The sequence below is a fragment of the Aedes aegypti genome, chromosome 2, assembly GCF_002204515.2.
Source record: "Aedes aegypti strain LVP_AGWG chromosome 2, AaegL5.0 Primary Assembly, whole genome shotgun sequence".
Classification (NCBI taxonomy): Eukaryota; Metazoa; Arthropoda; class Insecta; order Diptera; family Culicidae; genus Aedes; species Aedes aegypti.
The window spans coordinates 86741696-86753598 of NC_035108.1; the positions used below are offsets into that span (position 1 = coordinate 86741696).

Here is an 11903-nt window from a genome sequence, read left to right on the forward strand (position 1 = left end):
CTTTCGATCTGTCAAGTTTAACCATGCTCCAGAGCAGGGTTATTTCTAACCTGAGGGGAAATAACTATCGATCTGTCAAATTTTAACTAAAAGTTAAACGAATAGGTGAAACGGTTCACAGCCTAAGTCTTAGCAGGCAATGATTTTATGTTGTTGATTGAACTGTCATTAATTTTCACTCGATGTGTTTTTTGTAATTGTAATTGCTCAATCCACACCCTGGCAGACAATTATCCGCCAATCTAGACACGGGCTGGGTGAGGACAGACCCCGATTTGGGGGGGTGCCAAGGGGGCAAATGCCCCGGGCCCCCCGGTAGATGGGGCCCTCCGAGGAATCAAAATTAAGAACAACTATATAAAATACCTTTCCATATTTTCGCTTTAAATATTTGATCATATAATTCAAAGACAACTTTTCAATATTTGAGTTTATTGTTTTTCTTCACCTAATATCTGAATCGCACAGTATATTACAAGAAAACATGAATAATAGGCCAAAACCTTCAACATTCTTCTCTAATTAATTTAAAAAAAAATGGAATTAAAATTTTGCTCAACTTTTTTGTAGGATCCTACGGCTAAACCTGTAAAGCACTGCTAAATTCGAAGAGTTTATTTTATCAGAACTTCAAAATTTAAACATATTTGCAATTCTATCAGAGAAACTGAAGTGTATGGGAAATTCTTTTGTGACGCGGTGATCAGTATTTTTAAAAAACTTTTCTATTTTAAATGCCAGAGTTGATGAAGTTTTCTTTGGAATCAGTATAGGCTTAGTTTTGCTTTAGTAAAGGTTAAGCTATGAATAAAATCCATTGAACATACAATACTGGTAGGAAAACAGTACATAAAGGCCGATTTCCATACAAAAGGTTCAAGTTTAGGGAACTTTATAACAGCTTCTGACGAACTGATTGACCTGAAATTTGAATTACATCTAATAAATAACTTGAAATTTGATTTATGGGAAATTAATAAAACTCTATTCAAGAAATTGGAATTCATTTAAAAAACACTAAAAAATATATGCCAAAAATTTTTAAATTGGATTATTTTTAAGTGTGAATATTTAAAAGTAGGCATGCTTCTGCAAATTTGTTCACTTTGATGAAATGCCAAACTTTGTAAAAGATTATACTTATCGTAAATTGTTTGCTTTCAAAATATCTTAGGATCAACATTTGAAGATTTTTGTCAAAATGGGCGATTTTTAAGAACTTAGACACCTTTGCATAGAAATTGATGGATTCACAGATCTAATTTGAAGTTATTTTCAACATATGGTACAAATTTCAGGTCAATCGGTTTGTAAGAAGCAGAGATGCAGATCTCCAAACTTGACCAATTTATATTAAAATCATCCTTTGTAAACTTTTTCTTGCCAGTACTGTAAATCCTTTTTTTACCAGAGACAAACTGGAAACTTGCAGTAAGTAGAACCAAAAGGAGTCCAAAACGGCCTTAAACATTTTTAACAATTTTTCCCTCCATACAAATTATATGATCCGTGTTCAGACAGACAGGACTAGACAATATTTTGGCGTTCTAAATGAACATTGAGGACAACATCAATTCTGATTTTCCGATGCTATTATTATCCAAATTTGTCATCAAATAGATAAAAATAAAATATTTTGATATTTCGAATGGCAGAGGTACGTTTTCTTGAAGCCATTAAAAACAAAACACTAAGTCCAGTCCGTCTGAACACCGACCGTATAGAAGCCAATAGGGTGCAGAACTACTTGGGCACTTCCATGATTCGCTTTGGCATGGGGGGTTTTTCTCGGCCGTATCGTCTGAAATTTTGCTATAAGGAGCACTTCAGTACGACACATAATTGTGGCTTTGTAACTTTCAAAAAACCCCACTGCCGAAGTAAATCGAAAGTGCCAAGAATAGGATCCGGCTCCCTATTCTACGAATTGTTATATTTTTCCCATTGGACGGAAAAATCACCCAGAAATACTATTGGAAAGTTTGGAAACTGTTAAATTTTTCAATGTATATAGCTCACAATCGAAAATGTCATATACACCACTTTGCATTTGGGCCCCTCATATCTTTGGATCGTTCAAAACTCAAATAAACATATATAAAATAAAAGGGCCCCCTTTAGGAGATCTGACCCGGGCCCCCCGAAGCTCAAATCCGGCACTGGGTGAGGACCTACCAAGCCTCCCCCGTTAACATGTCCTATACCGTTTAGCACACCGGGTTCTTCCACAAGCAGGCGCCGGAATTAAAGCGGTCCCACAAGTTTCAGATACATTAAATAGATATAGTCCCTCTGGCACTAAACCGAATAGCACCCTCCACCTCATCACCAGCACTGCCATCCCGCACGCCAAACAAAATGCCGGAAGTGGCGTGTCGTGTAGCACATCAGATGTTCTACACAGCACACCACCTCCGACACCATGCTCAACGTACAGCAAAGACGGCGATAATAAAAACGGAAAGCGCCATTCAATTCAGTACCAGAGGGACTATAAATGTAACGAAGAGGAAATGAAAAGATAGTAGAAATGGTTTGGTTGTTGGATTGCTGAAACGAGAAGAAAGAAATAAAGTTATTACGTTAAAACGTGGTTTTTATGGTTGAATAAATGTATCGATAGTTTCTCATCTGTTTCTTTTCCGTATCGTAGTTCCGTCGATTCTATCCACCCCGAGTTTTGTCGACTCCGCTCGGGCAATGAGGACCGCGATGAAATGAAAAATATAAAAATATGTGCATTAGTGTTTATCTATTATTTAATGTGGTTCTTATTTGCTTTCAAATACCTAAGTAACATGTGAACTCTGCCTCTATCAGAAAAATCTAATAAATCATAATTTATTCTCCTACACTTTCCCTAACACAAAGTATTCCTATTTAATAAGACAAGTGCAAAAGCACAAATAAAAGTGTGGGACTGCATCGAATCATGTTGATGCCCTCAGAGCATTCTTCGATTTGCGAAATATGAGTCCGCTGAAAACACCGACCCGACTCGACGCAATCGCGCACCTCTACCGGCACCTCCGCACATGTAAAAACTTCTGCGATAAGGTACCCCGGGGCAAGTGGGACATAAAAAAAACGATAGTTCAAACAAATTGTTCAGAATAATTTTGAAATGTCAATATTTTGCAAATCCAACAACACGGTCACACTTTGGCAACATATTAGCTGGTGTGAGCATGAATTTGATCGAATAATTTCGAAATTGTGAAAACCTAAGAAGAAAGATGTACAATGAATTATTAGACGCAGTCACCTCGCTAAGCGGGGCAAGTGGGACACATCCGGTTTCGTGCGTAAAACCACATGAGTAAGTCAACCGTTGCAATAATAGGATTGATAAATCATAGATATTTTATTTTGAGTGCATATGTGATGTACATAAGGGATCAACCATAAAATACGTAACGTTTTAGGAAGACACCCAACATTTAATGATATGTCTCATCGCATTTAATTTTAACTGAAAATTTCTCACAATAAGCGTAAAGAGGCATAAAACATGTTCAAAATATATTATTTATAAGTTATCAATCAAAATGCAGCAAGTAAACTTTCAATAATTGACGAATTTTTTAATATGTTCTGTTATTATTGATATGCATGACGGAAAACCACTTAATGTGATGGATTCGTTTTCCGCAACTACTGAATTTGGTATAAATAGCACATAAAGTTCAATAGAAATAGAAAAGTAATGGTTCTCATGATGAATTTTGAATTACGTGTACACGGTGTGTTTGGTAGAGCAATTTCAAAACAAAAAATTCGGCATGTCTGAAATTTTGACACAAGAAAGCCATGATTGTCCCCTTTCATTTGCAACTAAAACGAAAATAATCGGTCGGGGGGTCTGGAGCATTTTTTTTTTTTTTTCAATATTTTTTACGGAGTTTGGGTCATAACTTTACCTTATTAAGCACCTAGGGCCTTTTGACCCATTTAAAAATTCAAATCATTGTAACCTTTGATTGAAACAACTTATTATTTTTTGTGGAATTTTATTTTTGCGAAAACAATAGTTTTGAATGACCCCTAGGGGAGCTTCTATAAAAAAAGTACAAACTGTGACTTAGGATCGTTTTCGACACGGAAATTTAAACTGCTTGAAAAAATCAGTGTGTTGACCGAATTTAGTTCTGTTGAGCTTATATGAAAGGTACACATGTCTAGTTTCAGAAACCCTTCCGGAGATCCGGAATCGGGTCGCTTTGGCCACCGAAAACCTGATACATCTGAAAAAAGTCCCTTAAGAGACCCTTACTTTGACGACCTGTAGTTTCGTAACTAAAGAAGTAATCTGAACCGTGTTGAATAGATTACTATGATTAAAGATTCTCAAATCATTTACTTATTCATACCCGGTTCTGGAAACCCGGAACACCCGAAAAGTAAGTTTCCATCTCAGTTTTGTATAAGTAATTCATATCAGAACTATTAATTGATGGACATTTTGGCATAAAATTTCTCTGCAATAAGGAATTAATTACCGGAGCACAACCCTTGAAAATTTCGGTCTAGTCTGGTTCATGCGGAACCGGTTCCTGGAGTCCCGGAAGGTAGTAAATCTGGACAATTCGATGAAATTACTCGAATTTATGCACCAAAACCAAATGAATTGTGTCCAACTCATAACGAGTTATTATGTTTGGATGCATTCTGCCAAAAGAATGAATAGATGGTTATTCCTTTTGCTCCTTTTGGAACACTGGAATGACCACCGGAAACTCCGTAATATAGGACCACTAAGTTTTATCACCAAAACTGCATGCGACGGCTCAAACTTCATGATTTTGAATTCTGTGACTCTTCTAATTCAATTATAGCACCAACTCGAACATCTTTTGATGGAACATTAGCATCAAAAGTCGTTCGAGTTGGCGCTTTCATAAGTTTTGAACACAACATATATACGAAACATAGTACTTGAGATCTGCTCGATATAAATGGCAAACAAGTTTGTATGCACTAAAGATCACCGTTTTTGGCTCGTTTTTGGAGTAATCGGATAGGGAGCCGGATCCTATTCTTGGCACTTTTGATTCACTTGGTCAGTGGATTTTTTTTGAAAGCTACAGAGCTCCATGCTAAAGTGAAGCATGGAATTGCCCAAATGGTTCTGCACCCTACTCTTATGATTTGCCTGAGATTTTTTTAAAGCTTCGTATGATTTCGTTATTAAGCTAGCAAAATCGTAAAATTACTAAGTAAAATTTTCAAAGCTGATTGAATTTATTTGTTTTATGTATTACTATAGAATTCCGTACAACTCTAATAAAACTATGCTAAAACTGAACATTTTTCTTCTTCTTTCTGGCGTTACGTCCCCACTGGGACAGAGCCTGCTTCTCAGCTTAGTGTTCTAATGAGCACTTCCATAGTTATTAACTGAGAGATTACTATGCCAATGTTCATTTTTGCATGTGTATATCGTGTGGCAGGTACGAAGATACTCTATGCCCTGGGAAGTCGAGAAAATTTCCAACCCGAAAAGTTCCTCGACCGGTGGGATTCGAACCCACGACCCTCAGCTTGGTCTTGCTGCACTCAAAAAAATCCACACGTCACTGCTACGTGAAAAATCATGTAGATCATTCCAAATTCATTTTGCCTAGACTTCACCTGACTAAGGTAATGATTACCAAAACCTATATAAACACCAAATGAAGACTTGGTCATTTTCACTGTAGTTAACCTATCGCACTTACGTGAAATTCACGTAGCCACTTAAATTCATTTTGACACTTGCATATCGCATTCATTCTGTGTTTAGCTCAAATTTCAAGATGGAGCCTGTTGATGTTCCAAGAACTTTGAGAGCGGACAGTATTGAAAACGTATTTTATTTCGATTTCAAGGTAATTGAATTCTTGAGGATTCTAGCTCAATTAATATACCAACAAATATTTTCATCAATTTCTTTTAGGAAACGAACAGCAGGATCGATTCAACTAGTAAACATTAGTACCGAAAGATTTACGGATGGGACTGGCCTTGGACGGACTTTTATTAGTTGAACGGAGATAGTGCGTTTGTAAATAGTTGATATTTAATTAGAGTATTTCGTAATATTCAACTGAATTAGTGTTCAGAACTGGATTATGTATCCGGTTTCACCACAAACGAAGTCGGCGGTTTCATTATTGAGCAGTGACACCCAGCAATACAATGCAGCAAACTAGCAGGATATTAGTTTACCTATAAACTGTTGATGACTATTATGATGCAAATATTTGATTCAAAATGTGCCTGTATCACCTGTATTCAATAAATAATTACGTCTATATAAATCGTTCAACATATTCGAATTGAAAAAATACTTGAAAAATAGAGTGGCTTCTATAAACATACTTCAATAATTTTCAATGAAATAACATTTAGGATCGATTGAAGCGCTTCGTAAAAGCTACGTGAAAATCCATGTAGCTGTTACGTGAAACTCCGATGGAACGGATTGAGTTCGAGAGTTCATGCGTTCATTTTGTGTTACTTATGATCCACGTAAGTGCTACGTGAAAAGTAGTATGGGAAAAATCCACGTATGTTTTCACGTAGCAATGACGTGTGGATTATTTTGAGTGTGAATAGCTGCGCGTTTACCGCTACGGCTATCTGGGCCCCCTGAAACTGAACATTACAGCATCTTATTGAGATCTCTAAGCAAAATACCACGATCACACCATCAATTTTTCACAGGTAGATTTGTTATGAATTAAACCTGTCGATTTTTGTTTGAATACATTAGCACTTTTCTACCATCAATTTAACAAGGAAGTGTATATTTGCCAGCATTTTTATGATTATTCTTATGTTTATTTAATAAATTTTCAGCCCTAGACTGGCTAATCCTAAAATATTTGTCAGCAATCCTGTTTGTTTTTCCATCGCAAACAAAAGAAATGTTCTGTCAATCTTCATAACCTGCACATGGACAATAGTGTCAACATTGTACTGCTATTGCATTTGGGTTGGAATATTGGATTTATTAAGTGTTATATTACGTCCACAGACAAACAGACGTCACACTCTCATCATTGTCCATCGACCACCTTTTTAACGGTCGATTCAAAAATATGGTAGGTGGCCAATCCGCCACCCGCAGCGCTCGCATCGTTTTTGTTCGTGTTTGACGTTTACACACTACCGCCATCTGTTGGCCAGTCGGCCAAACGCACCGATTTTAGCATTGGGCGTACATGTCCTCGTGACTATGATTTTGATCGAGATTTGTTCTAAGTGTTACGTCTGTTTGTCTGTGTTACGTCTGTCATTGACACAAATGTGAACTTTTCAATATTCTGGAATCTATGACATAAGGTCGAAAGGGCAAAAGATCGAAGAGGAATAAAGAGGGGATGAAAGGTCGAAGATCTTCATTCAAAGATGATTAAATTTTCCATTATGCAAATCACTTTCAACCTTTTGTCCTTTTGACCTTTTGCGTTTTCGACCTTGTCTTCCAAACTTTTGTTTTTCGATTTTTTGTCCTTTCGACCTTTTGTCTTTCGATCGTTTGTTCCTAAACCAAGTCAGAAAGATGAATATTGCTCTTGAGTTACAAATTAAAATTAATACTTAGTTGTAAAAGCAATGCAAATTTCAACAATGAATGAAGCAAAAAAGAGGCAACTCGGACCCACGCCTGTAAATGTTTAGGTGTAGAGCTGTCTAGAATATAATCTACAAGATATTGATACTAGATTTTTGCACCATTTTCACCTAAATCCGTTACAACAGTTCACCTCATCAAAATTTATTAATTTACGGTGCATGTAAAATGATATTACAAACAACAAAACTTCAAAAAAAAGATGCACTAGACCCCCCGATGGATTATTTTGATTTTAGCAGCAAATGAAAGAGGAAGGTCTTGCCTTTCATCGGTCCAAATTTGAGACATGCCGATTTTTTTGTTATAAAGTTACATGAAAAAGACACCGTGTGTAGGAAAAGTTTTAATTCTGGTGCTTGTTTTGATAGGTCCCACTTACCCCAGATATTAAGATATTTTGGGGTAAGTTAGGCCATAGAAATTTTCATATGAAATGAAAACAAAATACCTGTTTATCGTAAGCAGCCTGTTATAATACTTAATGTTGTAACTTACCGATGGTATTTCGATTTATAACACAATTATTTTTTGCGAGTCAATGCAGAACATGAAACGTGTCACAATTTATCATGCAAGTTGAAAAATGCCGCTGAGCTGACAACTGTTACAAGAAGCACTTGGTAATAAAAATAACAATATTTTTTGTACTAAATACATTCCTTATCATTGTATCTTCAACTTTCTAGAAGAATATCCCCTTGAAAAAACTTTCCTTAACGAGCTATGACGGAAGGTCCCACTTACCCCGTATTCTCACTTGCCCCGGGGTACCTTCATCCTGTGGTGTGAAAGAAATGCGCAATATTATTTTGAATGCAATCCTAACTTCATGACACGTAGGCTCTACGCGTATGATTGTTCATTATTTAGGCTAAATATACCTGTTTATATCTGTACATAAAAAAAAAAAAGAAAAACGACTACGAATATCTTGTAGCGTAAAGTACAAGTGATCAAATATGCATCCTCTCTTCGACCCTGCACTATAATAACCTCCTAATATAACGCAGAGCTAAAGATTCCTTCTTGCGTTACACAATCTGAACAAGAAACCATTTCCAAATACTTCCCATAATTTATGCGAGGCAAAACAGATTCCACTTTCTACGTAATGTAACCCAGCATAAACAGCTGACCAACTCACCAGACCTGCGCCCTCCAAGATCCAAGGTGCTACTGCCTTTCGTTCAAAACTTCTTTCCTCAAAGTCTGTCTATCAATTCCGAACTCTATTGCATACTACAATACCAATCAGACCCTATTTCTGACAAGACACAGAGTCACAACCCCAATGTGATGGATTTACCCACAACCTTGTCATAACCCCTCTTTCGTTTCGCTATCCTCGGAAGTCACCCATATTGATGCTTGGCAAAACATATCAGTATTCAATCCACAAATCCCAAATTACACCACATTACGTTGGTCCGTTTGGCGTCGCCGGTGGATACCTGTTCTGACATTCTTTTCTTTCAAACCCCATTTCAAGCCTGTCCCCCCACTTTATCAATACGAATGTTGACGAATCACGATAATCTGAAGATCGTGACCAGAACGGAGGTAGGATTTATCACTAGGGACCAACCACCACCATTAATTTTCACTCGATGTGTTTTGCAACAAAATTATTTTCGTGTTCAACTTTTTATATTGAGATAAACCATTTTCTTATAATTTTTAATTATTTCGTATGATTTTAGGCAACCAATGATTAGGATCCATTGAAAGTTTCCTGGTGTGAACGAGTTCCCATACAATTTTTGGATGGTCGGACTATTCGGTGTGGATTGTGGAAAACATACAAATATGAATATTGAGCGCTTTTCTACGCAAGCAAGGCACTAATTAATTGGCTATCGAGAAATTAAAGTTCTAAAATTTTGCTTGAACCCGCTACAAACTGATAGCTTTGCATGGAAAACAGCAGGTTTCATTTTCTAAGCAAGAAAAGTATTATCAATTTTCAAGGTTCATGGCAAGCAGCCGTGCGCTATGCTGTTGCGACCTTATTCTACTTTAGCGAACGACCGAAACCCTCAGCGCCAACTTCCTCGCATTTGTGAAGGCCAAGAAAGTCCTCCCTGATCGCAATATTATTTCTATTCCCACAAACTTCCTAGATGAATATTAAATTCTAACATTATTAGTAACAATGGATGGCACTAGATCCCACACGAAGTTTTCAATACCTCAATTTGGTATTATAATGGTATTGAAAAAAATCTTTTAAACAATTAAAAATACTTCATTGTGGTTGAGGTTCTATTGAGGTCTGCTGGAGGTATTGAACTACTATTGAAAAATTTCACTTTTATATGAAAATCCATCAAATATTATTGAGGTATTACCTGATCTAGTTATCAGTTTGGTGTTCGTAGAATATGGTTGAAATATTATTTGAGGTATTTTACCTCTTATGCAGGGCTCATTCATACCTCATTCAGGTTGTAAGTATTGGAAATTATCTGGTATGGAATACCTGAGTTTGGTATTCAGAATTTATTTTCTTCTGCTCGGGTAGACATAGATTTCTTCAGCAAAATCTCTACAGCACTTTTTCCAGATTTTTTTCCAAGGATACTCCAGGAATTTTCTCAAGGGATTTCTCCAAAGATGTATACAAGGATTCCTTCAGCTATTTACCCAGACCCTTCTGAGATTTTTCCAGCTTTTTGTTCAGGATTTTCCCCAAAGATTACTCCAGAAAACCCATTTTATTGTTCCTCCAAGAGTTGGATTTTTTCAGAAATCCCTCCAGAGATTTTCCCAGAAATTCCTCCAGAGATTTTCCCGGGTATTCCTACAAAAACTCCAGCAAGTATTTCTTCAGGGATTTCGCCAGAGATTTAACCAGAGATTCCTCCAGGATTTCTCCCAGAAGTTCCTTTAGGGATTCTTTTGTCAATTATACAGGGAATTCTTAATATTGTTTCTATAAAATTGTCCTTGGAAGCCTTCCAAGTATTTCTCCAGGAATTTATTTACGGATTTCTAAAAAAAATCTTAATGGAAGGAGTTTTTGCGAACATTCTTGAAAGAATCCTTAAAAGGATTCCAGATAGAATCACTGAAGCAATCCGTTGAGAGTCCACGAAAAAATCTCCGGAATAATTCCTGGAAGAATTTTGAGAGGACTACCTGTGGAATACACTAAATGCATCCTCTGAGGAATTTCTGGAGAAATATCTGGAGTTATCCTTAAAGAAATTGTCTTAGTGTAACCCCTGGAGGAATCCTTGAAGATATCTCTGCAAGAATCCCAGTAGAAGCATTCTAGAAGAATGCTTGGAGAAGTCTCTGGAAGAATTTCTGGAAAAATATCTGAAGAAACATCATGAGGAATCACTTGAAAAATACCTGGAAGAATCCCTGGACCAATCCTTGGAAAAAATCATGGAGGAATTCTTGGAGATAATCCTTGAAGAATATTATTAAAAATTAAATTCATGTTACTACTCTTGAGGAACTCGTTGCGAATTTTCTAGAGGAATCACTGTAGAGATTTTTCTTGAGGAATCCCTGGAATATTCCTTGGAGAAAACCCTGGAAGTATCCCTGGAGGAACTCCAGGCAGAATTTCTGGAGGATCTGCTGAAGGTGCTCCTGGAGCCCTGTCTGATCCGGTCCTTAAAAATCTGGTTGTGATCAAAACTTCTTCGTGATGGAAACTCTGTCAAAATTGTTGTATGGATCACTGTAGAGACTATCTAGAATAATTTTGTAGTAAAATCCATGGAGGAATCTTCCAAAAAATCCTGGACAAATATCTGGAAGAGCCTTGGGGAAATTTTCTACCAACACCAATGTTTTCATTCTCAATCTGACCAGGACGAATGAATATTTTGATTTCCTTTCCTACTACACAATTTTCTACCGTTTCTATACAACGCAAGTTCGACGAACCAACATGTTTGAATACACGAATATATTCCTACAAAATGTTCGCTAGTAGTTCGTGCACATATTACACAGTTCGCGCAAACATTCGTGCAACTTGCACAAATGTTCGTGCATTGCACGCACTGTGTAATCAAAGCTTAAGATATACCATTTTGTTTTGAAGTGCGGATGGACGAATACGCGATTGCCTCAAATCTGGTTCTGATGTCTTATGAGCACTTATTCTTTGGTTTACGTAAAACCAGTGCTTTTAAGACAGTTTTATTCGCGTTTCCGCACTCACATCAACTACTGCGATAGTCCAGTGCTGAATGAAATGTGCTCTATATTAATGTGCATGATGCTCCCATAAGGTTGGTAAGGATACTCGTGCGTGGCAGTA

At 36.9% G+C, this 11903-nt stretch overlaps 1 long non-coding RNA gene across 1 annotated transcript; it reads left to right on the plus strand.

Moving 5' to 3' along the window:
• Positions 1-5572: 5572 nt before the first annotated feature.
• On the plus strand, positions 5573-6532 carry LOC110677268. Its single transcript, XR_002501072.1, has 2 exons — positions 5573-5867; positions 5936-6532. It is a non-coding gene; the product is annotated as an uncharacterized LOC110677268 (long non-coding RNA).
• The last annotated feature ends 5371 nt before the right edge of the window (positions 6533-11903 follow it).